Genomic DNA, 26,829 nt, shown 5'->3' with positions numbered 1-26,829 from the left:
ATATTATATTTTCCCCACCATGTTTTATATGCAGAAGACTCGAGTTCAAAAATGTTAAGATTTATTGCTGCATCAGATAAAAATCCATAATGCCTCAACAATGTGAGGCTGGTTTCATGTCATCATTTGCGACTTAATTAATTGTCATTCTCTAGAAAATTCCGTTGGTCCCATGTAAATCCGCTGAACTTGAAAAATTAACGTTACGCAATCAGGTGATGACGTCATAATTCGGAAACCGGGAAGTCGCAAGTCATTGTCTTCAATTAACTGTAGCATTATTTTTTCATTCTATTGCAATTGGCGTTGGCCCCATGTCAATTGGCTGAACTTGAAAAATTAACGTTACGAAATCAGGTGATGACGTCATAATTCAGAAACCACAAGTCGGAAGTACAATTCCTTTACATCGGGACACTCCCGGGTACATTTTCTGTGAGCATGTGAAGCTTGGTGAGGATCAGTCCAGTACTTTTCGCGTGCATAGGTCACAGACAGACACACTTTCAACTTTATATGTATATATATATCTATATATATATATATATATATATATATATATATATATATATATATATATATATATATATATATATATATATATATATATATATATATATATATATATACATATATATTGTTGCGGTTCTAGGAACCGCATCCCTCCGAAGCAATAGCAACCATCATACAGCGGTACCTAGACAGTTACTCCATTAATATACATTCAGATAGTCCCTTTCCTTTTGTCTAGCAGGACAACGGGACAGTGCGTTGTGTAAACTTCATAGCAAGGTCTGATTAAATCTCTGCACTCATTCCTATTCTTTTTTTCTACTCTTATTCCTGAGGTAAATCCTAGCCATTTGTGCCCTTCGCTGTAAGATGGGGGTCCTCAGCGAAGGCCAAGCAGGCATTATGCCAGACACCCCTCTGCAGCCTACCAAACTCACGTGCAGCGGTAATTTCCACCCACTGGATAGAAAGCACACCCAACACGATGCCCATGCTGCACGGAACACGTACCGAGGAGATGGAAGAAACGGCACCCAAAATGCAGGCAACTTTCAGTACACACTCGGCGCACACTTTTTTTCCACCTATTTCTCCATTTAATAATTGTATCTACTTCTTCTTCCACTCAACCCGACATACATAATTATATCCAATCCTTTCCCTCAATTCCCTGACACAGATCAGGGCTGGTACCGTGCATCCCACCATCTTTGATAACCGTGAACACGATGCAGCGGACGATAGGTCACAAAGCACCGCCTGCGGTTGTGAGTCAAGTGAGGGACTTTATGAGGTTTCCTCTGTTGGAACAAAGAGTTCCGATGCTCCAATTATAGTTGATGTAACAATCGATAAGTTCCCGGTGAGGATGGAAGTTGATACCGGCGCTTCCAGATCAATTCTGAGCGAGAGCAAGTTCACCTCCATCTACCCTCTGAGAAAGGCTCCTGCACTTCGGCCTGTATCTACTGACTTGAGAACATACACCAAGGAGGTGGTTCCTGTCGTTGGCTCAGCTCACGTAACTGTAGGTTATTGAAACAGCACTCATGTCCTTCCACTCCTGATAGTGCGTGGAGAAGGACCAACCCTCTTCAGCCGGGATTGGTTATGAATAATCAGACTTGATTGGAGTGATGTAAACAGAGTCTCCAACTGTAATGCTGGATACGATACTGTGCTCAACAAGTACCCTGGCCTGTTCAGCGATGGTGTTGGCACCTTTGCAGAGCCCAAAGTGAGGATTCATGTTTCTGCAGATGCTCAGCCATTGTTCCATCAGACAAGAACTGTGCCCTACATGATGCGATCAATGATCGAATGTGAGCTTGACCACCTGCAGAGTGAGAGCATCATCTGACCAGTCGAGTACTCCGACTGGGTAGCACCTATCGTTCCAACACTCAAAGCAGATGGAACAGTGCGCATTTGTGGGGACTACAAAACGACGATCAACCGCTATTCAATGCTGGATGGCTACCCTTTTCCCAAAGTAGAGGATCTGTTCACCACTCTCATGGGTAGCCAGACATTCACAAAGCTTGACTTGATCAATGCCTATGCTCACATGGAACTGGATGATGATTCTAAGCCCAGATACATGCATCAACACTCATCGAGGACTCGACATGTACAACAGATTCCCATTTGGCATACGCTCAACTGCACCAATCTTCCGATGCAAGATGGAGAAATTATTGAAAACTGAACCAAAGACAGGTAGTGACTGGCAAGTCACAAAATGAATATCCCAAGAACCTAAATGAAGTCCTCAATCGGTTGTCACAAGCTGGGTTACGCCTAAGATGTGAGAAGTGTACCTTTATGGCACGTGACGTTGAATACCTGGGTCATCAAATCTCCTCTCAAGGCATTTTTCCCGCTCCGAGCAAAGTTGAAGCAATTGCGAATGCACCAAAATCTAATGGCATGATCCTTGGACCAGACCTAACCCCCCCCCCCCCCCACCAAGTTTCGTCGAAATCCGTCGAGGGTGTTTTTCCGTAATACTGTTGACAAACAAACAAACAAATAAAAACAATGTCACCTGCAGGGTGACCCGTATCTTGCCAAAAGGTGACCACGTGTGACTTCTTTAAGGTCACACTGAGGTGAACAGAGCTGCTATCCACCAGGAGTGACTCCTTGAGGAATATCTGCCTACGAGAGATTCCGATGAGAATCGTTCTACAGAGTAACCATGAAAAATATGCATTTGCCTCATAACGTCACCAAATGACGTCATAATGTCTCAAGCTTGACATATCGAGAAAGCACTCATCGAGGTGTTCAATTTGAGGTACTACACAATATGGTTCCTAAAACTTGAAAATTTGACCTTGGGGTCAAATATGTTTGACCTCAGGCGCTAACCATGAAGGTCAAGGCCAATCACCACCAAAAATTAATCAGCTGAGCGCCAGACCATGAACTATATTCCCATGAAGTTTGAAGACGATCTGATCAAAATTACTCAAAAAATAAGGGTTTCTTCGACTCCCCTGATTTGCGACAAAGTGACCTTGACCTTCAAAATTTTGTGCGCTGAAAGGGACCTCTATAGGCCTCTGATATGCGAAGTTACAAACATTTCCAATGATAACTGTGCTCTGCAGAGTGATTTATACGTGATTACAGACAAAAACAAACAAACATGAAGGTCAAGGCCAATCGCCACCAAAAATTAATCAGCTGAGCGCCAGACGATGAACTATATTCCCATGAAGTTTGAAGACGATCCGATCAAAATTACTCAAAAAATAAGGGTTTCGTCGACTCCCCTGATTTGCGACAAAGTGACCTTTACCTTTGACCTTGACCTTCAAAATTTTGTGCTGAAATGGACCTCTATAGGCCTCTGATGTGCGAAGTTACAAAAATTTCCAATGATAACTGTGCTCTGTAGAATTTTTTATACGTGATTACAGACAAACAAACAAACAAACAAACAAAAAACATACAAGCTGACAAACATATCTTGCAAAAACTTCGTTTTGGCAAGATAACGAACAAACAGACAGGGGTGAAAACAGTAACCTCCATCCATCTTCGATGGCGGAGGTTAATAAGTTATTCCTCAATCATAGGCTGATATTGATAGACGGAAAGGACATGAACCAAGTTTAACTCTGTCATCGCTTCACGTGTGAGAGGTAATAAAGATATCCCCCGCATCATCAAAAACTAATTTTTAATCGTGATTTACATTATTTGATCGCTGACCCCGAATCCAGGCTGAAGTAACCGGAAATTGCATCATCGAATGTAAGAAGAAGTCTACGTTCGCTTCTAGGCTTTGCCTATTCCATATTAATGTATCTCTAATTAATGTGTCTGAAGGAATGAGAGTAATCACGTCCCGATCTCTCTCACGATGGAGTCTTTATAAATGGCTGCTCAGGACATGAGAATTCCTCGTCAACCGTCAGTATATTTATCGATTGAACGACGTGGTGATGAGAATAATCTTGTTGTTATGCTTGTATGGATTGGAAAACACATGAATGCCCGTGTATACCAATGGCGTACCATGATCAAGTGAATACCTGAGGCGTATTTAAATGGCGCGAAAATTGGTTCTGCGTTGCCTTGAACGAGCATCCCATATAATTACCTTTCCAGCATCAAATTACTCGCGTCTCAAAGTCCGAACAAGCTCGAGTTCATTTTGACAATGCGGCCAGAAATCTGTTTCTGTTATTTAATGATTAGTGCAGCATTTTTTTTTTTATTCCGAGATAAAGTGTTATTGTGTATGCACAGGTCGACCTGTGGCGAGGTGAGCATTATTCGGGGTGTGTTCCGTTCGCAAGCAGCTTGCCAAGCGGCTTTCTTGATTCAAAGCGCTCAAGCAAGAACTCTAGCGGAATGGAGTGCTCGGCACCACTTTACAACATGGCGGTCTCCATGGAAACATTGCTATTGTGGTACTCGAGCAAATGCCGTCCGGGCATCGTTTTCAGTTTTACTCGATGCACTTGAGACAACTTCCCCCAAACGAATTCATTGTGTTATCAGCAGCTACAGGACACAAGGAAGAGGAATATATATATATATATATATATATATATATATATATATATATATATATATATATATATATATATATATATATATATATATATATAGGCAGAAGGAGGAGCTCCCTGCCAAGCTTATCTATGCACCTACCACGATGCACTTGGGGGAGGGGTTTGCATGTTTATCAGTCTTGAAGAATTAGGATGAAAAGTAAAAATTGGGGCAATACCCCTGGGCATTCATCTGCTCGAATAATGATACTGAGGAGGAAGTCAATGTGGGACGGAATCAGCAAAATGTACCAATGAATACCTATTTGGGGGGGGGGGCTTGCTAATAGAACACCCCAGGCATCGCATTTATTCATTTATTTGTATGCAGCCTTTGGCTGCTTCGCTGCATCATTTTCTGGAGGTGCAGCTGTGCCACTGATGCAGTTCCTCCTGTTACCAGCACCCTGATACTCGTTTTGCTGACTTTGGAAGGACTAGTACGTGCACGTACGTGTGTGCCCATACCTGCGTGCCCGTATGTGCGTGGCCGTACGTGCAAAAAAAAGACCAAGAATTGTGATGTCATAGTACCATTTCCTGTCATTGGTTTGGTAAATAAATGGCCGTAACTTGGGAACCGCTCGTCCGATTGACATCAAACCTCGAAAAGGCACATCCACAGGGCCCCGACAGTATACCTGGCAATTTTCAATTAGATCGGACCAGTGGTCGTCGAGAAACAGTGGTCGCAGACAGACAGACAGACACACAGAGATTGCTGGAATTGTAGATCGATGATAGGCTGAGTCAACCCTACCTGGTGTTAATGCAACGGGTACGGGGTATTGAATTCAAGACCCTAGGATCTTAAGCCTGCCACCATAACCATGAAACCAACACCAGGCCTGGACTATGGTTATATAAGCAACAAATTTAAGAAAACTTCCTTTGTGAAAATTAAAAATATTTTTATGAGCAGATACCCATGTGTGTGAAGCGTTAAGTGTGGTTAAACAATTGGCTTACTCTGTTTCTACAGAGTACAGACATCAGTGTTTGATGAGGAACGACTCAATTTGAATTTAATGTTTTTTCTTGAACACTGTGGAGCATGAATCAGAACATGAAAGATGAACCTGCAGTTTAGTAGTACAGAACTTTGGCTCGGAATTTGGCAAATAGTATGGAATCTCGTCCTGAGCGTGCTTGCGCACAGAGTAAGGTAATCGTTTTCGGCACGTCTTACAAACAGGTACGCAAACAACAGGCACAAATTACCAATTTAACGTGTTAGATAAGGTGGTGTATAAACGTACGGCTTCCCACATTATTTTTCTCAAGACTACATGGTGTAAGAAAGGTGTTCCATGAACTCTGTGGTTACCTTATTGTTGACAACTGTGTATGCTGTTATTACCTTCAGTGGTGAGGGTTACGTTTTTGCCGCTGTCTGTGAGCAAGATATATCAAAAAGTTGTGGACGAGTTGTGACAAAACTTGCAGGATGAGTTGGTTAGATGAGACGAACAAGCCGATTCGATTTTAGTTGAGGTCCGAATTCAGATCTGGCCTATCAGTGGGATACAAAACCTAAACTAATCAGCTTGGTGGAGGTAAATGCTCAACTGAGTGCTGTTCTTGTTAAGTAAGGTTTGTGGAAGAGTATAAGCCTATAATAATACACAAATATATGAGTAACATCTCCTTGACTGTCATCTATCTTGTCACAGACTACACCTATCATCATCCCTTTTGGAGAATGTCAACCTCCAGCTCAACTACTTATATTCTTTCATTCATTCATTCATTCACGTACTCTACTATGCTCGATACAGAGCATCGGTTTTGCCGAAGTGTTTTCTTATCAAGGGTTACAATCCTTGACTGGTTGCCACTCTGACTCAGGATACTCGATTGAGGGTGGGAGAAATGTCTAACCACTTGAAGGTTCTGGTGATAACTTCCCTTCTCTCCACGAAGGACATCACTTTTACTACTCATCTGCATGCTCAGCTAAGGTGCTGCTCAGCGTTTCCTTGGGACAGGGTGAACGTGTGTTTAGGGCAGGATTTTTTTTTTTTTTGCCATGGTGCCCACGATAGCTCATCTACTCTTCAGGAAGGATACCATGGGATCTTTAACTTCCACCAACTAATGCCGGCAGATGGGATGCCCAGTTTAATGTCCATCTGAGAGACGGCACACGCATTGGTGAATCACCCTGCCTAAAATGCACCGGAATGACAGTTAATAGCTGGGTCGAGATTCAAACCTAGGCGAGACAACTTAGCAAGTGTGCATACTGAGCCCTAAGCAAGGGCCATCCTGCCAGCCCTAAGTACTTATATTAAGTGACAGGTATTACATCAATGTTCATGGTGTTGCATTCAGCTCCCGCTGAAATATTAGAGCCTTCCCAGTTCTAACACTATCGTAATTCCCCTGACTACTGTACTTTGATTTCTACCCACTTATCATGCACTATTTCAGTACTTTGAGTCATTATTGTCTTTACAGGAGTGCTGAAAATGGGAAAAGCTGCCTTGGAGACTCTAGACTGTGACCTGCAAACATTTGATAGGCCTTAATATGAGTGTAATGCCTGGAAAGCACACTGCTGAAGACGCGAGAGCTGATGTAGGCGATGCCATAAGGAGCCGCTGACTCCATTGACAATTGAGAGAAATTAGCCAAGTTGTTCACCAAGGTTGATCCAATCTCACTTGGGATTATCTGATGTGAGCTGATCCCATTGAGTGCAATGTTCAGTGCCTCGTGTGTCTGGTCCTCCAGCACATTGATGATGATTGAAAATCGTGGGCGTTCAGCCCGAATAATCCGCAGTGACTGGACCTTAAATATATATGTATATACGAGAACCACAAACCAGAGCCGTGGGACAAGAAGCATGGAACGAGGACCGTGAGGTTCGCTCCCAAACAATGGATGGAACGTAGATGTCTGTGCTGTACCTGGAGCGTTGCTGTTGCGAATGAGCCAATGATCGCACTGTGCCCTGAGCACAAGAGCCAACAGTTGAGCTGTGCCATGAGCCCCCCCCCCCAATCTCCACATCAAGAGCAAATAGCGACTGCGATTCGAAGAGCCAATTTGATCGGGGAAACGATCAAGCGTGGTCGTTTGCTCTGTGCGTAGGCACATCAAGCCCAAGCAGTGCGCTCATCAGTCTTTCTTCACATGAACCTCATTCCACATGATTATGGGATTACATGTACCGTACTCTGTTACAGAGCGTCGGTGCTGCCAAAACAATTGGTTGACGAGCATCATGCTGGGTGGTTTGCCATTGCCTTCCCAGAAGTCAGTCAGGGCAGAAATTTGTAATTTGTTCAGGGAGCCGGCGAATGCTCACCGACACTTCGCGGACACCATGTAATTTATACCATCCACCAACTAATACTCGCAAAGAGACTCGTAGTTTAACAATTACCTGATGGATGGCACCTGCATATTAATGGCAAGTTGGAGGTGACGAAAAACTGGTTGTTTGGAATCCAAAGTGGCTTTTAAATTTTTTATTAATTTATTAAATGTGATTGTAAGTGGTGATACTGCGTGTGGAATCTGAGAGGGTGGTGACATGGCCTTCGTGAGGGAAAGCTCATGACCTCACACCTCCAATTGACGAGAGAGAAAGAGAGATTGAAGAGGATGTGGATGTTGGGTCCACAAGTGGAAAAAAGAGGAACGAATGAGTGGAGGTGAACAGTGATCCTGGATTTTGGTAGTTTCACCAAAAGGGGATTGATGATGGACTGTGCGTGTGAGCCCTGCAGAAACCTGAGGTGGGGTTGGGGGGGGGGTGGAGGGGTATGCAAAGCACAGAAAGAGCAGAGGGTGCAAGACCAGAAAGGAGGAGGTTGAAGACAGAGAGACAACCGACCTGTCTATGATGGCGAAGTGATGAGCCCATAGACGGCTTCATCGCGGGAGATTCCAAAGGACTTGAAGGTCCTGGTTTCCACGCCCTTAAGCTGAACAAGATGTAAGGCAGGGGCACCAGCCCAGAGAGGAGAGCAGTGTTTCCTTAAGCTGCGGAGGAAGGCTTTGTTGGTGGATAGGAGTTCAGGTGTGCCATGGAAGGACTTTGCACGATGGAGGATGCCCAGTCAGTGACTAGCTTTGGTGTATAATCTCTCAATAGTGTAGAATCACTTAAGAAATTATAGTATCTGGATCTTCACCAAAACCTAATCAATTCCTAACTGTGTGTCACACACCTAACCTGTCCACTAAGTTTTGTCTGAATCCATCCATAATTTTTTGAGATATTGTGCTCAAAGACAAACAAACACGAAAGATGTCATACAGTGCAGAGCACAGATACTTGTGAAATCCATAAAACAAATTTGACCATAAAAATATTTGATGATTCAATTTTGTGACTTGATATGTAAATCATATTCAAATTTCAAGTCAATCGGATGAAAATTGAGAATTTTAGAAATACCACAGAAGTTGTTGACCTTTGGCCTATTTTGACCCTTTGGCCGATGTTGACTTCCAAAAGAATTGGTGTTTGATTTCAGTGATATGATGTGCAAATCCTCTCCAAATTTCAAATGAATTGGATGAAAATTGATGATTTTTGAAATTTGACAAAGTTGTTCACCTTAGGCCGATGTCGACCTTTTGACCTTTTGACCTCAATCACTAAGCTTTTTGCTTGTGACCCACTTCACCATTTTGTGAGGTTTCTTGAAGATCAGTTTAAAATTTTATGTGATGAGCAGGCGATTGACATTCAAGCAAACAGAGACAGACAAAAAAACCATCTTGCCAAAAGGTGACCACGTGTGACTTCTTTAAAGTCACACTGAGGTGAACAGAGCTGCTATCCACCAGGAGCGACTCCTTGAGGAATATCTGCCTACGAGAGATTCCGATGAGAATCGTTCTACAGAGTAACCATGAAAAATATGCGTTTGCCTCATAACGTCACCAAATGACGTCATAATGTCTCAAGCTTGACATATCGAGAAAGCACTCATCGAGGTGTTCAATTTGAGGTACTACACAATATGGTTCCTAAAACTTGAAAATTTGACCTAGGGGTCAAATATGTTTGACCTTAGGTGCTAACCATGAAGGTCAAGGCCAATCGCCACCAAAAATTAATCAGCTGAGCGCAGGACCATGAACTATATTCCCATGAAGTTTGAAGACGATCCGATCAAAATTACTCAAAAAATAAGGGTTTCGTCGACTCCCCTGATTTGTGACAAAGTGACCTTGACCTTCAAAGTTTTGTGCGCTGAAAGGGACCTCTATAGGCCTCTGATATGCGAAGTTACAAAAATTTCCAATGATAACTGTGCTCTGCAGAATTTTTTATACGTGATTACAGACAAACAAAAAAAACAAAAAAAAAACATACAAGCTGACTAACATATCTTGCAAAAACTTCGTTTTGGCAAGATAACAAACAAATGAAAAATCGTGCTTAGCACGACACTTGGCGAATTAGTTGACCTTTCCGTGTGGTGGTCCGAGTTGTAATGTCATGGAATGTGTGGTGTTTATTTGTTCGTACATTAATAAAATGACGCGACGTCACAAATAACAATTTTCAGGCGCGCGTTATCATGGTAACGGCAGCAGATTGAAAATTTTCACAACTCATTTAAAGCCACCATGTGACATTCAACAACTTATCATCGGTGCTTGTTGCCTTCATTATGATCGTAGAAAATATTTGAAAATACCTAGGAACATTGCTTTTCAACCAGCTTTACGATCCCGTTATCAGGTTTGAAATATGTTGTAAAACAAAAATATGTATTTTATATGTGTGTTTTTCATGTTTTGGGTGACCCTGACCTTGACCTTGGGTCAATTTCGATCAAACTTTCTACACATGTTAATATCACATGCATAAATAGACAGTATAAGTTTCAATATAAGTGCAAAACTGTTTGAGAAATAGCCATGTGTAATTCACAAAATTACCCATTGGTTTATAATGGGCGATAATATAAAGTGATGCAGAATTCAGATCATGATTTTGAACATCACCAAAAGTCACATATCTTTTTGAACTGTGGATTTCTATCAGCTGTCAAAATTTCATCCAAATCGGTTAAGAATTGTGACCTGTAGAACGAATAGAATTTTTTTTAAATCGCGCCAATAGCTAAAAACTTTAACGTCATACGCTTGTGAAAATTGAGCATAATTTGTACTAACATGCATTTTAAAACATGTAGATATTCCATTGACGTTTGTTTTGGCGTCAACAGGAAGTCGCTACGACCTCCGGTTACTGAGTTTTGTTCAAAAGCTTGTTTTCACCTTTTTTTGACCTAACATCGTGATGTTAAGTGCAATTATGACGTGATTTGATCCCAGAATATTTCAGCAAGATTGGCTATCACGTGTTAAAATTTGAGACCGATTGCTTCAGTAGTTTCGGCTGCACACGAGCGTAAATATTTTTTTTAAAATAACATCAATAGGCAAAACTTTGACGTCATACGCTTTCTGAAACTATGCGTAATTTGTAATAAGATGCATTTAGTAATCATTTAGATATTTGAATGAAGTTTAATTTGGCGTCAACCGGAAGTCGTAGCGACTGAGTTATGTCCAAAAATGTGTTTTCACGTTGCGTGACGTCACGTCGCGACATTTAGTCCGATTAAGAAGTGGTTTGGACGCGGACCGTCTCAGCTGCATTGCCTATCAGGTGTAAAAATTTAAGAACGACTGGTCCAGCCGTTTGGGCTGTAGACGACCGGACAAACAAACAAAGAAACCAACAAATGGAACAGACTAACAATACAGTACTTGACAAAATCGAAGATTTCGCCAAGTAACAAGATACACATCGTGCTTAGCATGAGACTTGCATAATCCATGCATCCACCCCAAAAACAAAAGTTGCCATGGACACATCAAATTGTCCATTTAATTAAGATTAAAATTGACAATCTTAATCAAAGCCCAGGTAAACCGGATGAAAATTTAAGATTTTAGAAATTTGACCTTGAGTTTGCCTTAAAAAAAAATACAAATACAATGTTGAGGTTCATGAGCTAACACATAGAATGCATAACAAGGGGAGTAGGAGACAAGACGGACAGCAGAGGAATGCACAAAACAGTGGGGAGTCGACACATGAGGAGATATGTGGAAGGGAGAGGGATGGGGTGGGGTACACCAGGTCAACAAGATGGACACTACAGGGCATTTCAGGTCCTTACACTACGGAGACTTTCAGGAATGAAAGCATGGAATTTGAAGGAGCTGGGTTTGGGGTGGATTAACAGGGGAAGAAAATATCGTGGTTTTGGATGGGGGAAGTTATGAGATGGTGGTGAACAGCTGTTTTGAAGATCTGGAGGGAAGAGTGGGATTGAAGAGAGTGTGGGAGTTTATTCCAAAGGTGGGGAAAAAGAGGAAAGAAAGAAAGAATGAAGGTAAGCAGTGATTCTTGATTTTGGTAGTTTTTCCAGAAGGGAGTTGCTGGCGGACCTTGAATGCCCTGCGGAAATATTGGGGGGGGGGGGGGCGGACAGATCGCAGTCAGAGTCGGGGGGGTGGGCAAGGCCGGAGAGGAGACGGTGGAAGACAGAAAGACCACCGACCTGCTTGCGGTGAGAGACCCAAAGACTCAGCCTTATCACGGAAAATACCAATGATCCCAAATGCCTTGGTTTCTGCAGCGTGAAGCCGAGAAAGGTGAGAGGCAGGAGCACCAGGCGAGAGGGGAGAGCAGTACTCCATCAGGCTGCAGATAAAAGTTTTGTATGTGGTCAGGACCTCGGGTGTGCCAAAGAAGTACATTGCACAGTGGGGGATACCCAGTCAATGACTGGCTTTGGAGGCCACGTTGGAAATGTGGTTTTCGCAGGAAATATCATGGCAGATAATGAGACCCAGAAGCTTGAATGAAATGACTTCTTCAAGAGGATTGTTGAGAGAGTAGATGGGATGGGGGTAGGTGTGGTTGTGGGGGTGCGGGGGGATTCCAGAGAGTCCTTTGGGAGAGACACAGTGAGAGTGTGAGATTTGTCAGGATTGAAAGACATGTTCCAAGTGCTGGACCAGCTTGTGATTTTATCCAGATCTGTAGAGAGTGAATAGGCTGTTGCTTGCTGATCTGAGGGATGACAGATGGTACGGCAGAGGGTGGAGTCATCAGCAAAGAGATAAAGAGGACTTTCCAGAGTCGTAGAGGTCATTGATGAAAATTATAAAAAGAACAGGGCTCAGAACACTGCCTTGGGGAACTCCAGCCTGGACAGGAAGAGGAGATGAGAGAACTCCATTAAGTGCCACACGTTGGCTGTGACAGGAGAGGAAGTTACAGCCTGGACAGGAAGAGGGGATGAGAGAACTCCATTAAGTGCCACACGTTGGCTGCGACAGGAGAGGAAGTCTGCAAGCCATGAGTGGAGATTGCCTTGGTTACAACAGGGAGAGAGTTTGGTAAGCTGGGCGGAGTGCCAGACCATATCGAAAGCACATGATATGTTGAGGAAGAGGGCTCTGATCTCATGTTTGGCATTGAGGACCTCCATCCATTGTTGGGAAAGCTGTAGTAGCAAGTGCAGGGTAGAGTGACCTGGTTTGAATCCAAATTGATGATTGGAAATCAAGCCATTGGATATAAAGAGGAAGGATTTAATGTCAAAAGCGATAATGGATTCCATAACCTTGCTGATGACTGGAAGAAGGCTGAGTGGTCTGTCGTTGCAGGGATCTGTTTTTGCACCTTTTTATGCAAAGCGGAAATGTTAGCTGATTTCCAAGCAGATGGCAGATGACCTTGAGCAAATGAGAGAGTGAATAGACAGAGAGGGTGAGCAAGAGCAGCAGAGCAGGTTTTTAGAACACGTGGGCTGATGCCATCTGAACCGGTTGCAGAATCTGAGTCGAGGTTTAACAGCAAGCTCTCCACCTTGTCAGGAGAAAAGGACACAGAGTCCAGGGGCGACTGGGTAAGGTGGGTGCAGGAAGCAATGGGTTTGAGACAAGATTTAGAAGCAAACACAGAGTTTAGGCATTCAGCCTTTTCAAGTGCAATGTCAGCTGTGTGGCCATTTGAGGTAAGGGAGAGGATGGAGGCGGGACATACACCAGAAACAGACTTAACCAGACACCTCCATTTGGAGGAGGGAGACAGGTTTGAGAGTTCAGACTTGAGATTAGAAAGATGTTGTTTCCTTGCTCTCCTGAGGGTGGACACACACTTGTTCCGAGCTTTGTAGAAGGAAATGAGATTGTATTCAGTTGAACTTGCTTTCCATGAGGCGAAGGCAAGTTATTTCAGGGCAACTGACTCATCACAAGCTTCAGTGTACCTTGGGTGGGAGGAAGGGTGAAGAGATGGGATAAATCTGTGCATGAGAGAGTGAGAGAGAAAGAGAGAGAGAGAGAAAGAGAGAGAAACTTTCGATGAAAAAGAATTCCCCGGATGAGTTGATGTTGGATAAAGTAGAGATGGGAGACCAGTCTCAAAGTTTGATCACTGCATGAAGTCCTTGCCTGTCGGCCTGTGTGAAATGCGAGACTCGACGGTGCTGTGGTGGTTCTCCAATAACAGCCAGAGAGATGTTTACTTTGACAAGCATGTGGTCAGATGAGCCAATTGGAGCTGAAGAAGAACAGCAGATATTTTCAGGGAAATTGGTCAAAATCAGATCCAGAAGAGATTGAGTACCATTGGTCGGGAAGTTCACAGATTGTGTCAATCCCAATGAGTCGCAGAAGTCTTTTGCTGAAGTGTCATGGCAGGTTAGGGAGGTACCCATACCCAGCCAACTGGCATGATGATAATTGAAGTTACCACATATGAGGAAGAGAGACTTGAGATGAGAGGATAGAACTTGGTCCATGTTTTTGGCAAGCGAGATGTAAATGGAGTCATTACTATTAGGTGGATGCAACAACACACATAAATACATGAGGTGGGAGTGGAGATTAAGGTCAGGTCAGGTATGGGAGCATGCGCCAGAGCAGCGCGTCGCTGCGTCCACTTTCCGCCGGTACTCCAGGGGCCTCTGTCTGGCCATCCGGCATGCAGATGCCTGGCCTATCCCCATCTCCTTGAGATGCCGATCAACCTGCTGCAACCACGAGGCACGTGGTCAGCCCATTGGCCTCCTTCACTCACAAGACTCCCTCGCTGAGAGAATCTGGTGAGCGAGATCAGCGTCAGGAAAACGAGCCACAGGTCCATACAGCCGCAGCTGACGCTCACGGACTATGCAGGTAACAAATCTCATTTCAGTCTCTCTCACCAACCGCTTGTTGGACACAAAGTCCGACCAGCGATAGCCAAGGATTCTCCGAAGAGACCTGGTACCAAAGGAATTAAGTCTCTATCTCAGATCCATAGTCAGAGTCCAAGTCTCGCATCCATAGGGCAAGACTGGAAGCACCAAGGACCTGAAGACTCGGACTTTTCGTCCTCCCGCACAGGCACTGGCAGCACCACACCGCATTATCCAGTGAATCCATGACTCCCTAGGCCCGTCCCAGACGACTATTGACCTCTGACTCACAGCCAGCAGAGACATGAATATCACTGCCAAGGTAAGTGAATCTCTCCACGACCTCAACATCCTCACCACAAACAGGCACAGATCGGACAGCAGCATTCAATATGTCAATGAAAGCCTGGATCTTAGTTTTGACTCAGGAAACCCGTAATCCCAGCGGCTCAGACTCATCATTCAGCACCTCGAGGGCCCCCAAAAGGATATCTAAAGTCTCCGCAAAGATGACTGCATCATCTGCGAAATTAAGGTCAGAGATCTTGACATTCCCAAACGATGCACCGCAGCTTGATCTCTCCCACATCCTCCATAGAATCCAGTCCATACAAGTACTGAAAAGTGTGGGGGCCAGCACACACCCCTGACGAACTCCAGTAACAACTGGAAATAAGTCAGAGATGATACCACCCCATGTCACAGCACTCTCTGTACCAGAGTAGAGTTCAGACATCAGATCGATCAGTTATGGTGGCACCCCACGAAGACCAAGAATCCTCCAGAGGGCATCCCGATTCACTGAATCAAACGCTTTACATAGATCAACATAAGCTGCAAGCAGCCCCTGCCAAAACTCTCGTCTGCATTCGGTGAGGACACGAAGAGCAAGGATACGGTCAATCGTTGACCTCTTTGGTGTAAAGCCTGACTGCTCTTGACGCTTGTGCTCAAGCAGATGGTGGCGAACCCTATTCGTGGCGCCGCACAGCTCAAATATGCAAAAGAATTGTGCACTAAGTGATAAAAGCACCAAATTTGGCACACTTGTACAAAGACATATTATGAAGCGATTTGGATATTTGGCCACCACAGATTTAGCCTCTGAGGGCCGTGGCAGCCATTTTACAAAATGGCGGCCAGGTGACATTAAAATGGCTCCCAGAGGAATTAAAATGGCTTGGGCTTCTACATTTTTGGAACGATTTCATCGTTTATGGGGTCTATGGATGCGCCTCACCGAGTACTACAAACGTATGGGAGCAGATTTTCGAAATTCGAAATTTTGAAGGGGGGAAAACCATTTTTTTGGGAAATTTTTCAAATCACTGTGGCTTCTACGTTTATACTTCGGTGACAACTATCACTGTGCCTACATATGCGATTAATGAGGCTCTACAAAATAGCAGTTAACTATTTTCGCATTTTTTTAAGGAGGGGGTCGGGGGGGGTAGAAAAATAGAAAAATCGCTCTGGGCCCTACTACATTTATGTTTTTTTGAAGAAAGTCCGCGCCACCACGTAAAGGGTCACCCAACTGGTTGGCCCCCCACATGGCAGCAGGAAGGCCTAACTATAGCTAAGCTGCCCGGGGGGGGGGGTGGCGCTACTCCCCCAACTATCGGTTGGACTAAACGAGCTAACCTAACCTAACCCTAACCTATAGTCCAACTTATAGCCCTGCGGGTGACATAATTACATAACAAGCGTAAAATAAATGACAATGAAAAAGCATGTAAGAATAAACATTCCTGGAAATATATCATCAACAACAACTGACTAAAATATGATCTAAAAATGACCAAACATCCACCCACCCCGAAGCTTCTATTAAATTATTAAAAGTTTACAAAATAATTTACTCAAGAAATACAAAATTCCACATAATACATTTCAATGGCACATGATGTTACAGTGATATGATGAAGAACTCAAAATTTCTAGTAGAAATGTCTAGTTCTGGGTGCACTCCCGCTCACACTGGCACAGAGCAGTACATTCAAGTGCAGCCTTTTTGCACTTGCAACGATTCACACAACCCTTCTTACATTTACATGACAGCAGTTCACGGCAAGTTTGGGCTGCTTGTGGTAATCTTGTCCAGTGGGGCTCATGCAGCCCCTCCTCACTTTTGGTCCACCCCCAGCTGGTTGCCGGCAGCAGCTCTGGTGCAGGGAGCAACACCTGGCCCCATACATGACCTCCCTGGTAGGCTGCCCTCTTAACGTGCTCTTCCAGAGCTGCCTTGGTTGGAGGAATCAACTCCACATTGTTCTTCCTTGCGAAAAGTTTCTTGCGTGCCTTGTCAATGTCTGTGCATGGACTTGTTCTGTCGTACAGGAGGATGACAAATCTCTCAATGGTGTGCATGACCTCTTCTGGTATGTCACTTGGTGCAGATGACAACTTCAACAGTGCTTCAGTCAACTCCGGCAACACATTCCAGACTGCCTACGCAGTCTTCTTCCCATGACTTGCAAAGCTTGACACAGTGTCACACCCTGTCAGAGAATGGAACATCGTAAGTGCTTGTGCTTTACCTGGCCCCAGTCCAGCTGCTATTTCATGGGCTGCCAGGTATCGGAACCCTTTTCCAGTTCTGAATGCAATCTACAGTTCATTTTCTGGCTGCAGATTCTGGACAACCGAGACAGCCAACACCACAACATCTGTGTCAACCGTTCTGATCATGATTTTGTTGTGGCCATGGTGGGCTGCATGAGAAACATGAAGCAGCATTCGACTGTCTGCTTCCTCGTGGGTACATGGGGCCAGCGAAGACAGCTCAGACAGTGGAGGCTTGCTGCAGACTTCTCCATCAGTGACGACGAGTTTCTTGTCTTTCAGGTTAAACCACAGGAGGAGAGCTTCTGACAGGAACTTGAACAACTGTGTCTTGTTGGTGTCTACTCGAAGAAAGTTCTGCCAGTTTCTGGGTATGGCTCCTTTTGCTACCACACATCTGCGCACTCCTTTACCACGCTTTGCTCTTGCACTAGCTTTGAATGAGTCAGCTATGTCGGTGTCCCATACCAGGTCCAGGCGTGATGAAGATTGAAGCCTTGTAGACATGTAAGGGATAAAGATCTCTTGTGCATACTCTCTGAAGTTCTTGCATGCAGCAGGCTTTAGCATCTGCACAATGGCTGCTCCATCAATGACTATACTGGTGGTGGTAGGAGCCTCTGACCTTGCATCTGAGATCTCTTCAAAGCATGTGAGTAGGTCGCTTTTTGTACTTAAGTGGAGACTCCATCCATCAGACAGTGCTGGAGGGCATGCCTGATTTTCATGGCGAAAGAACTCGTCCAGGTTTCCATCCCTCGTCTGACAGCTGATGTAGAGCCCTGAGAAGAGTTGAGCATTGTTCTTGAGGCAAGTGAGCTTATGCTTCTCCTTGCTCACGTTCCTTCTTGGTTGAGCCTTGAAAACTTTGAGCTTTATTTCGGTGAATTGTGTCAGCAACTGGCTTGGTTCTTTCAACAAGGCAATCCCTGGAGAAAACCTGGAACTGCTTTAGGCCAATCTCCCTTACCTTTCTGACTGCCTCAATTGCAGGAGAACCAACAATTTCTTTGGTATCAAGAGCAACGAGATCTGGGCTGTCTTCCTCAAAGGGGTTCCCGAGCTCTTCCATGACTTTGACTAGTGACCGGACATCTTCAGTGAATGAGGCTTGGACACTGGTCGTCTGGTCATGATGGCGTATGTTGTCTTCTCTTCCAGAGTGCTGGTTTCCATGTTGAAACTCCTCTATGGCCCTCGCCACTTCCGGCCCAGCGATCATCCAACGCCTTAAAGCAGCTGGGTTATCATTGAGGCCAACTACCCCACCATCTCCTTTGATGCAGGCATTGTTCTGCTCGTGTGCCTGGTCTATTGGGATTTATGAGAAGCTCTTCTTTGTCTTTTGTACCGTGAAGCTACCTTCTCAAAACTTTCTGGCTACTTCTGGGTGCCTTTCAGGAAGTTCAGTCATGTCCTTCAAGTGAACTGGAATCCACCTGGCATAGTTCATGTGGTCCATGGCATGGAACCAACAGGCCAATTCTGTCAGGGCATCAAGGTACATAGTGAACGATGCTTGTCGCAGAGAACGTTACATACACATTCAACAACAACTCCAATTGCAACACAATTGACCAGTACTGGAACTGGGGAATTTCCTCTCCTCTCTGATAGCACCAATCTTCAAAAGAAAGCTGATGTCCTCCGTCATTATCTTCTCTCTTGCAATAATGATCATAGGCTCGATGTTTCAGGATGTGCAGTGCAGCAGCATTAACCTGATGGGCTCTCCTTGTGCGGGTGAGATGAGATGCCCGCAGGAAAGACTCGGCTGTTCCAGGTGTGGTAATCTCGGCTTGCACCAGTGTCTGCACCCATCCACTACCATCCAGCCAGTCTCCCAGTGTTTTGAGGGCAGCCATCTCAATATGGAGACCACCAAACAGCACGACAACCTTATCTTCACCATATTTCTCTGGCCACTTCCACTGAATTTGCTTTGCCAAGGCAAATAGTGGCTGATTGAATGTGATCACTGGTGTTTGTCCTGGATTCAGATGTTCAACAGCAGTCTTCACGACATCGATGGAGTGGCGGATCATGGCCACTGTGTGGGCACTGTCCTGGAACATGGGAAGCAGGGCGGTGGGGCAGATTGGTCTAACTTCAGGTGGCTGGCGGCTGGCATGGAAAGCGGCCCAAGATATGTTCTCGCCTCCCTCATCATTTCCGTCTACGATGTGCCTTGCATTGTGTAGCCAGAGATATTCTTCCTCAGTATGCTTTTTAGCCTCTCTGTCAAGTGACGTCACGCTAGCAGCAGGGAGAGGCACATTCTTGACTGCTGGTTACAGGAGGCACGTCAGTATAGCACTGTGGCAGCTGGCGGATGAACGTGCTTGCATCCCCAGATCCTCCAGTTACGACTATGGTTCGATCCACACCTTCTCCCATGAAACTGGGATGTTGGATCAGTGAGATAGCTGTGCCATGGAAGGAGGACTTCGCTGTTGTTGAACTCGGATTGTGATCTATATTGTCCACTGCAGCAGTAGTAAAAACTTTTCCACGCATCTTGGGCGGGCAGACAACTTGCTCCAAGTGAAACTGCTCGCAGACACAGTTCCCCATCTGCGCTGTGAGGCAGAGGACACGATCATGCGAGATGCTCATGCCAACGTGTGCCAGCCTATCCACCAGTTCCTTCTTGCGCGTGTGGGCGTGTAACATCATCCCTACATATATTGGAAGAGGCGTTTCTTGCGCAGGGCTGTGCCGTACAGTGGAGGATGGTGAGGTGTTTTGCATACGCTTCTGTTTTACGCTGTTGAACTTCACAATTTGAGCAATGGTAATTGCTGCATTGCTTGTGTCTGTCATCTGGTCCTTGATGCTGGGTCCCTCTAAGACCATGCTGACCAGGCCAAGCAGCATTTGTGGCACAGACTCTTTCTGGCATCCTTCAGGGAACCCAATGAAAGGCTTGGCTTCTCCAAACATGTGGCGGCGCACGACTTTTGCAGCACGTGCAAGATGGATAGCATCATTGTCGCTGTCCATTTCACAAGCTTTAGCAATAGCATTGCCAACATCTTCTCGAAATGCCAACAGGATGTCTCTTCCCTTGCTGTGTGATTGCATGTCAGGGAACTGGGCAAGGAGTCTCTGCTTGAGACGTGTGGAATGTACCTTTGTGTTGCTCCTGACGCCGAGCTGTTCAATTCTTGACTGGTATAGTTGAACCAGTTCTGCTAACTTGAACACTGGCGCCGTCTCCTCATCCTGTCTGGTCTCTTCAATAAAGAGCACAAGTTCAGCAAAAGCTACTCTTGACAGCTCTTTCGCTGGTTCAGTTTCTCCTGGCGCTTCAGAAGATCGGGCCGCTCTGGCACGATTACATAACCCTGACAAGCATTTGGCATGGTACTTAGCTTCCAGGGCCACCATGTCCCCAGCACTGAGTTTGCCAAGTCGGGCACTGTCTTCAAGGGGGGTTGCACAGTCCCTCACGTGCCTGTCAATTGTGAAGGTCGCTGCCTCATGAAGCCGTTCTGAGCCTGCAGGTTGTTCACAGAAGAAACAGGAGGGGGCCTTGACTTATCTGTGCTCGATGAGAGGGACCTGGTGCGCTTGCATGCATCAGTATTATGGCTGTCATCAGCAGTTACACGCATTCGCTTTTCGGCTCTCTGTACTTTTGTCCTGTTATATTTCAGTCGACAGGTTTTGTGATAACCAGCACTGTTCGCAACCATAGCTGCTTCAATTCCGTGACCTTCGTCGAGCCGGCGTAATTGAAGCGTACGTGGAAGCTCCTTTAGTTCATTGAATCAGATCAGATTTTCGGCCAGGGAACTGGAGCCGCTCCCGACATCTGTTTGCTTGGACTGTGAGGGATGAGTCAGTGTTTCTTTCATGTCGTCTTGACAGATGATACACAGGTTCCAGTTCGTTGTTGGTGGATGTGACGACGTTGAGACAGGTCGCTCTGGGTTGACCAACTTGAAGCTCTTGGACATGGCTGCAATGACAAATGAATATATTAGAGTCCATATTATGACTATACGAGCATATTATACAAAATTTTAATTATTTCCCAAAAAAAGATTTCCCCCCCCACCCCCACCCCCCCCTTCACAATTTCGAATTTTGAAAATCTGCTCCCATACGTTTGTAGTACGCGGTGAGGGGCATCCATAGACCCCATAACCCCATAAATGTAGAAGCCCAAGCCATTTTAATTCCTCTGGTAGCCATTTTAATGTCACCTTGCCGCCATTTTGTAAAATGGCTGCCACGGCCCTCAGAGGCTAAATCTGTGGTGGCCAAATATCCAAATCGCTTCATAATATGTCTTTCTACAAGTGTGCCAAATTTGGTGCTTTTATCACTAAATGCACATTAGGTTAGCCATGCTGCCCCACTATATCAAGAATTATTCGAGCAAAGACCTTGCCCAGCAGTGAGAGCAGCGTCACCCCTCGGTAGTTGTTGCAGTCTTGGCGATCACCCTTCCCTTTCCAGAGAGGACAACAAGGCCCCTCTTCCAGTCAGTTGGGATGATGCCTGTGTTCCAGGCAGAGCACAGAACTGCATGCAACGACACGAGTGCAGCATTTCCACCAGCCTTGAGAAGTTCAGCATGGATGCCACAGATCCCTGGAGCTTTACCCCATTTCAAGCGGTTCACCGCAGCATGTGTTTCCACAAGCGAAGGTGGACCAGAGTTGATTGGAGGGTCAGCAACAGGGGTTGTAACACCCCTGACGTCCAACTCGACAGCTGGTGGATCAGCCTGGTACAACCGCTCAAAGTAACCGGCCCAGCGGGCCTTCACTTCGGACTCCTCTGTCAAGAGCCTACCACCCTCTGCTCTAACTGCAGTACACCGAGGGATGGGCTTGGATGAACGCAATGCACGAATTCCCCTGTAAGCAGGACGAGAATCACTTGACCACAGGTGATGCTCCACCCCCCTCAGAGATTCCTCGCACATAGGCCTCCTTGTCCACCCTTAGCGCACGTACAGTTTTACGCCTCAGCTCCCTGAACAGCTCAGCTCTGCCATTCAGCCTGGCCCTGCGACTCTGGTCAATGGTATCCAGTGTCCCTTGAGAGACAAAATTCTTCTTTACCCTATGGTGAGTTCTAAGACATCAATCGGCAACATCAAGGACGGTGGTCTTGAAGGCACTCCACAACTCTTCAGGACCCCCGAAAGCACCCAGACTCCCCAAATCTCCACTCATCTTGTTCTTAAACTCCTCAACTACCCTCTCATCCTTGAGCTTGCCAACATCCAGCCAAGGCTGCGATGGTACCATTCTCCTGGATTTAAGGTGCAACTTCAGAGTTGCTACAACAAGCCGGTGGTCAGTATTGAGGAACTGGGCACTCCGGTAGACCCTGTAGTTCGGGATCATCCTCCAGTTACCATCAACGAGGACATGGTCAATCTCCTTTGCCACACCGCCAGCGTTGGAATACCAAGTCCAGCAATGAGCTTGTGGGCGCTGAAACGATGAACCGGCCACCCTCAGTCCATGACTTCTTGCAAAGTCAAGGAACTTAGTGCTATTCTGGTTCATAGTTGCTGACCCATGGGGACCAACACACACCTCATAACCATCCCTATCAGTTCGAGTCGATGCATTGAAATCTCCAAAGACTAGAAGTGTATCTCGTCTGGGACACTGATCAACCACAGACTCGAGCGTGGCGTAGAATGCATCCTTCAGAATGAGATCACTCTCCTCAGTCGGAGCATAAACAGAGACCAGGGAAATGACACCTCAGGAGTGACGAATCCTTAGTCTCATAAAACGCTCGTTGACTGGTGTTCCCTCAATTATCATTGGAGTCAGCTTATTGGACACAGCTACAGCAACTCCTTGGGAATGGTAACCATCAGGTTAAGCCATAGCCAGAAGTATTCCTTGGGGTTTGGGGGAGTGAGGGCAGTGCATGGAGAGTGAGGAATAGAGTTTTTGATGAAGAGAGCAACTCCATCACCAGGAGGCTCAGGTCTGTCATACTGGAAGAGGAAATAACCAGGGAGAGATACTTGGGAGTCAGAGACGCCTTGAAGGAGGAAAGTTTCTGTTCGCTGGATTATACCTGGTTTATCAGTGGCAACCTGTATCAGGTTTGAATGAAGGCCCCGGATGTTTGAGGTCCACACTGTTAAGGAAGAGGGTGGGGTGGATGCTTTGGTTGCAGGGGAGTGTAGGATGAAAGAGGCGGGGTCAGTTGGAAGAGTTGTTAACAGAGTGTGGAGGATTGCGAGAGGTAGGCGAGAGTGCCTGATGAGGAGAGAAGGCTTAGTGGTGATGGGATGAGGGACAGTGGTGAGTAATGAGAGAGGGGCAGAGGGAAGTTGAAGATTGGAGGAGGTGGAGGGATGAGATGGAAGAGAGATGGCAGGGGAAGGAGGCAGCTTTGTGGATGGCAGGGGGCAACTTTGAGAAGGGGGAGTGAGGGGAGAGATTGGAAAGAGAAGGGTGTGTGGGGGGAGTTGAGGGAGAAGGCTCATGGAGTGACGCTTGGCAAAACGGAACGGCACTCGGTAGAGCGCGTGACCATTTGACCTCAAAAATAGTGACTTTCCCAGTTCAGTGATGCACGATGCAATTGCTGTTTAATTTACAAGTTCTTTGGATGAAAATTGATGATTTTGCAGATGAAAATTGATGGTTTTAGAAGTTTGATCTTGAGTTGACCTTTGACCTTTTGACCTCAAATATAGTTGGTTTCCCAATTCCTTGAGACACGATGCAATGATGTCAAGTTAATCGGTGGAAAAATGCCGATTTAAAAAATTCGACCTCAAGAGGACCTTTGACCTCAATCATACGCAGCAGGGTGCGATGCACTGTGGATTGTGACACATTCCTCCCGTGACCTCCATTAAAATTTTCTGTGACTTGTGCCACAGTAGACCTTCTGTCGGTTCGCACCAGATGGGATAGCCTTCGTTGCCCTCTCGCATTGATGAGCCTTGGGCGCCCAACACCTGGTTTGTGGTTTGTCCCTTCTCAGACCACTGTCGGTAGGTACTCACCATTGCTGACCGGGAGCACCACACAAGCCTTGCCATTTCATAGATGCTCTGACCCAGTTGTCTGGCATAACAATTTGGTCCTTGTCAAAGTCGCTCAGGTCTTTACTCCTGCCCATTTCTCCTGCATCCAACACATCAACTTCAAGAACTGACTGTTCACTTGCTGCTTAATATATATCCTACCCCTTGACAGGTCCCATTGTAACAAGATAATCAATGTTATTCACTTCACCTGTCAGTGGTCATAATGTTTTGGCTCATCAGTGTATGCACGTATACAGCGTACACGGACGTAGTACATATGGGTAGATTTGGATCTGAAGGCTCTCCGCGGGTGTGTGGGCATGCCATGCCTGTTACGGGCATCATGGTGGCAAAGTTTCATCCCGTATCATATGGAGGTTTCATCAAGTCTTTTCTCTTTGCCACGTTGGACCTTTCCCTTTGGTACGAACCAAGATGAGCAGTACCTGAAAAAAAAGTAAATTTAATGAATTAATTATATTTGGCACCCTCTTAGTTTGGTGCTGAGGTGGTTTACCAACGGTGGGGGAGGGGGGGTGACATTTGATTATGACTGGTGACCCTCAAGTGTTATTGCAGAATGGGGTCTACAGTGTCTATAGGTGCTTATAGTACTATTGGGTGTTTGGGGTCTTAGGGTTATTAACGATCTTAGGGGTCTTAAGGGTCTGAGGGGTCCTAGGGATCTAAATGTGCTTTGAGTTTTGAAAGGTTTCAGGGGTCTTAAGGTCTTTGAAGGTCTTTGTGTTATCAAAGGTCTGAAGGGTCTTATAGGTCATAACGGCCTTCATGGTCTTCATGGATCTCAGGGTTATAAAGGGCATATGGGGTCTTCAGGGTCTAAAGGTCTTCAAGAGAAAGAGGGGCTATAAGGGTCTTCTTGGTCTTTTGGGTCTCAAGGGTTGGTTTAAAGGTAAAAATTAATTAAACTCTTGTATCCTGATCTGGATCGTCACCAAATTTTTCAATAAAACCCAGGAATTCGTCCTCATCACACACCCAACCTGTCCACCAAATTTCGTCCAAATCCATCCATAACTTTTTGAGATATCCTGCTCAGAGACAGACAGATAAAGAGGGGTGAAACATCACCTACATCCACCTTCAGTGGCAGAGGTAACAAAAGAAGACAGAAGCCCTCAATAATCTGTCTGTGGTATGGGAGCAACAAGCCCAGACATTTTACTTTGTCGTGAGACATTTCAATTATTTTGATGGTTTTGGATTTCAAAGCATCAAGACGTTCAGGATATGAGGCAGGAGTGCCAACCCAAAGGGGAGAGCAGTGTTCCATCAAGCTGTGGATGAAGGCTTTGTGTGTTGTTTGAAGTTTGTATTTCCCAAGGAAAGACTTTGCATGATGGAGGATGCCCAGTCAGCGAATTGCTTTGGAGGCCAACTTCGGTCTTGTCACAGTTTGCACAAGAAAGTTCATGGCTGGCGGTTTGGTCTAAAAGTCTGAGTGATTGAACACCCTCCACACCCGAGAAATGATGCAGAACTCCTCCCACCCACCCCCCCACATCTCGTTTTTATTCACACACAACTGTTCCAAACAATTCCATCACACACACAAACATATAAAATAAATAAATAAAGAACAAACACACACCTAAACAAAAAACACACACACAAACTCACACACACAAACTCATACACACACACACACACACACACACACACACACACACACACACACACACACACACACACACACACGCACACACACACACATACACATACACATACACATACACATACACATACACATACACATACACATACACATACACATACACATACACACACACACACACACACACACACACACACACACACACACACACACACACACACACACACACACACACACACGACGGGGGATACTTTGAGACCTAGGAGGGCTCTATTCCACCTGCTGAAACCCCCATATGGAGATAACCAACGACACACACAAACGATGGTGGTGACTTGGTATCCACCATGTGTTACGAACAATGTAAATTTTCAAAAAATTCGAGTTTGTGGGTGGGGGCTGGGGTGTGTCCGTCATCGTGGTCCTTCATCTGTTCTCTTCTTCTTCTTCTTTCGGCTGCTCCCGTTAGGGGTCGCCACAGCGGATCATCCGTATGATCCGCATAGTGATTTGGCACATGTTTTACGCCGGATGCCCTTCCTGACGCAACCCTGGTCGCCTCTTACGACACAGGGATATGGTACACCTATTTTAACCAGGGTATACACCGGCCCAGTATACTGGTACTCATTTCGCCGACCTCGGAAGGATGACAGGCTGAGTCAACCCCCTGGTGTATAAATTCAGTGGCCCAACGGGGCTTGAACTCAGGACCTTTTGGATCCCAAGCCGCTGCCCTAACCACTGCGCCAACACCAGGATGTGGTCCTTCATCTGTTGTGCACCTTTAATACCACCACCCAACCCCAAAGCTCTGGATACCTTAAATGAACCCAC

The 26,829-nt window shown here is 45.5% G+C and overlaps 1 pseudogene; it reads right to left on the bottom strand.

Annotated features, from left to right (window-relative positions):
* Positions 1-16,206: 16,206 nt before the first annotated feature.
* LOC147021796 (uncharacterized) lies at positions 16,207-21,291 on the bottom strand (annotated as a pseudogene).
* Between the last annotated feature and the right edge of the window lie 5,538 nt (positions 21,292-26,829).

The sequence above is a fragment of the Eptatretus burgeri genome, chromosome 8, assembly GCF_056783735.1.
Source record: "Eptatretus burgeri isolate ZD-2024b chromosome 8, Ebu_testis_v1, whole genome shotgun sequence".
Classification (NCBI taxonomy): Eukaryota; Metazoa; Chordata; class Myxini; order Myxiniformes; family Myxinidae; genus Eptatretus; species Eptatretus burgeri.
The sequence above is the reverse complement of the archived record's forward strand: the minus strand, read 5'-3'. Positions and strand labels throughout refer to the sequence as shown.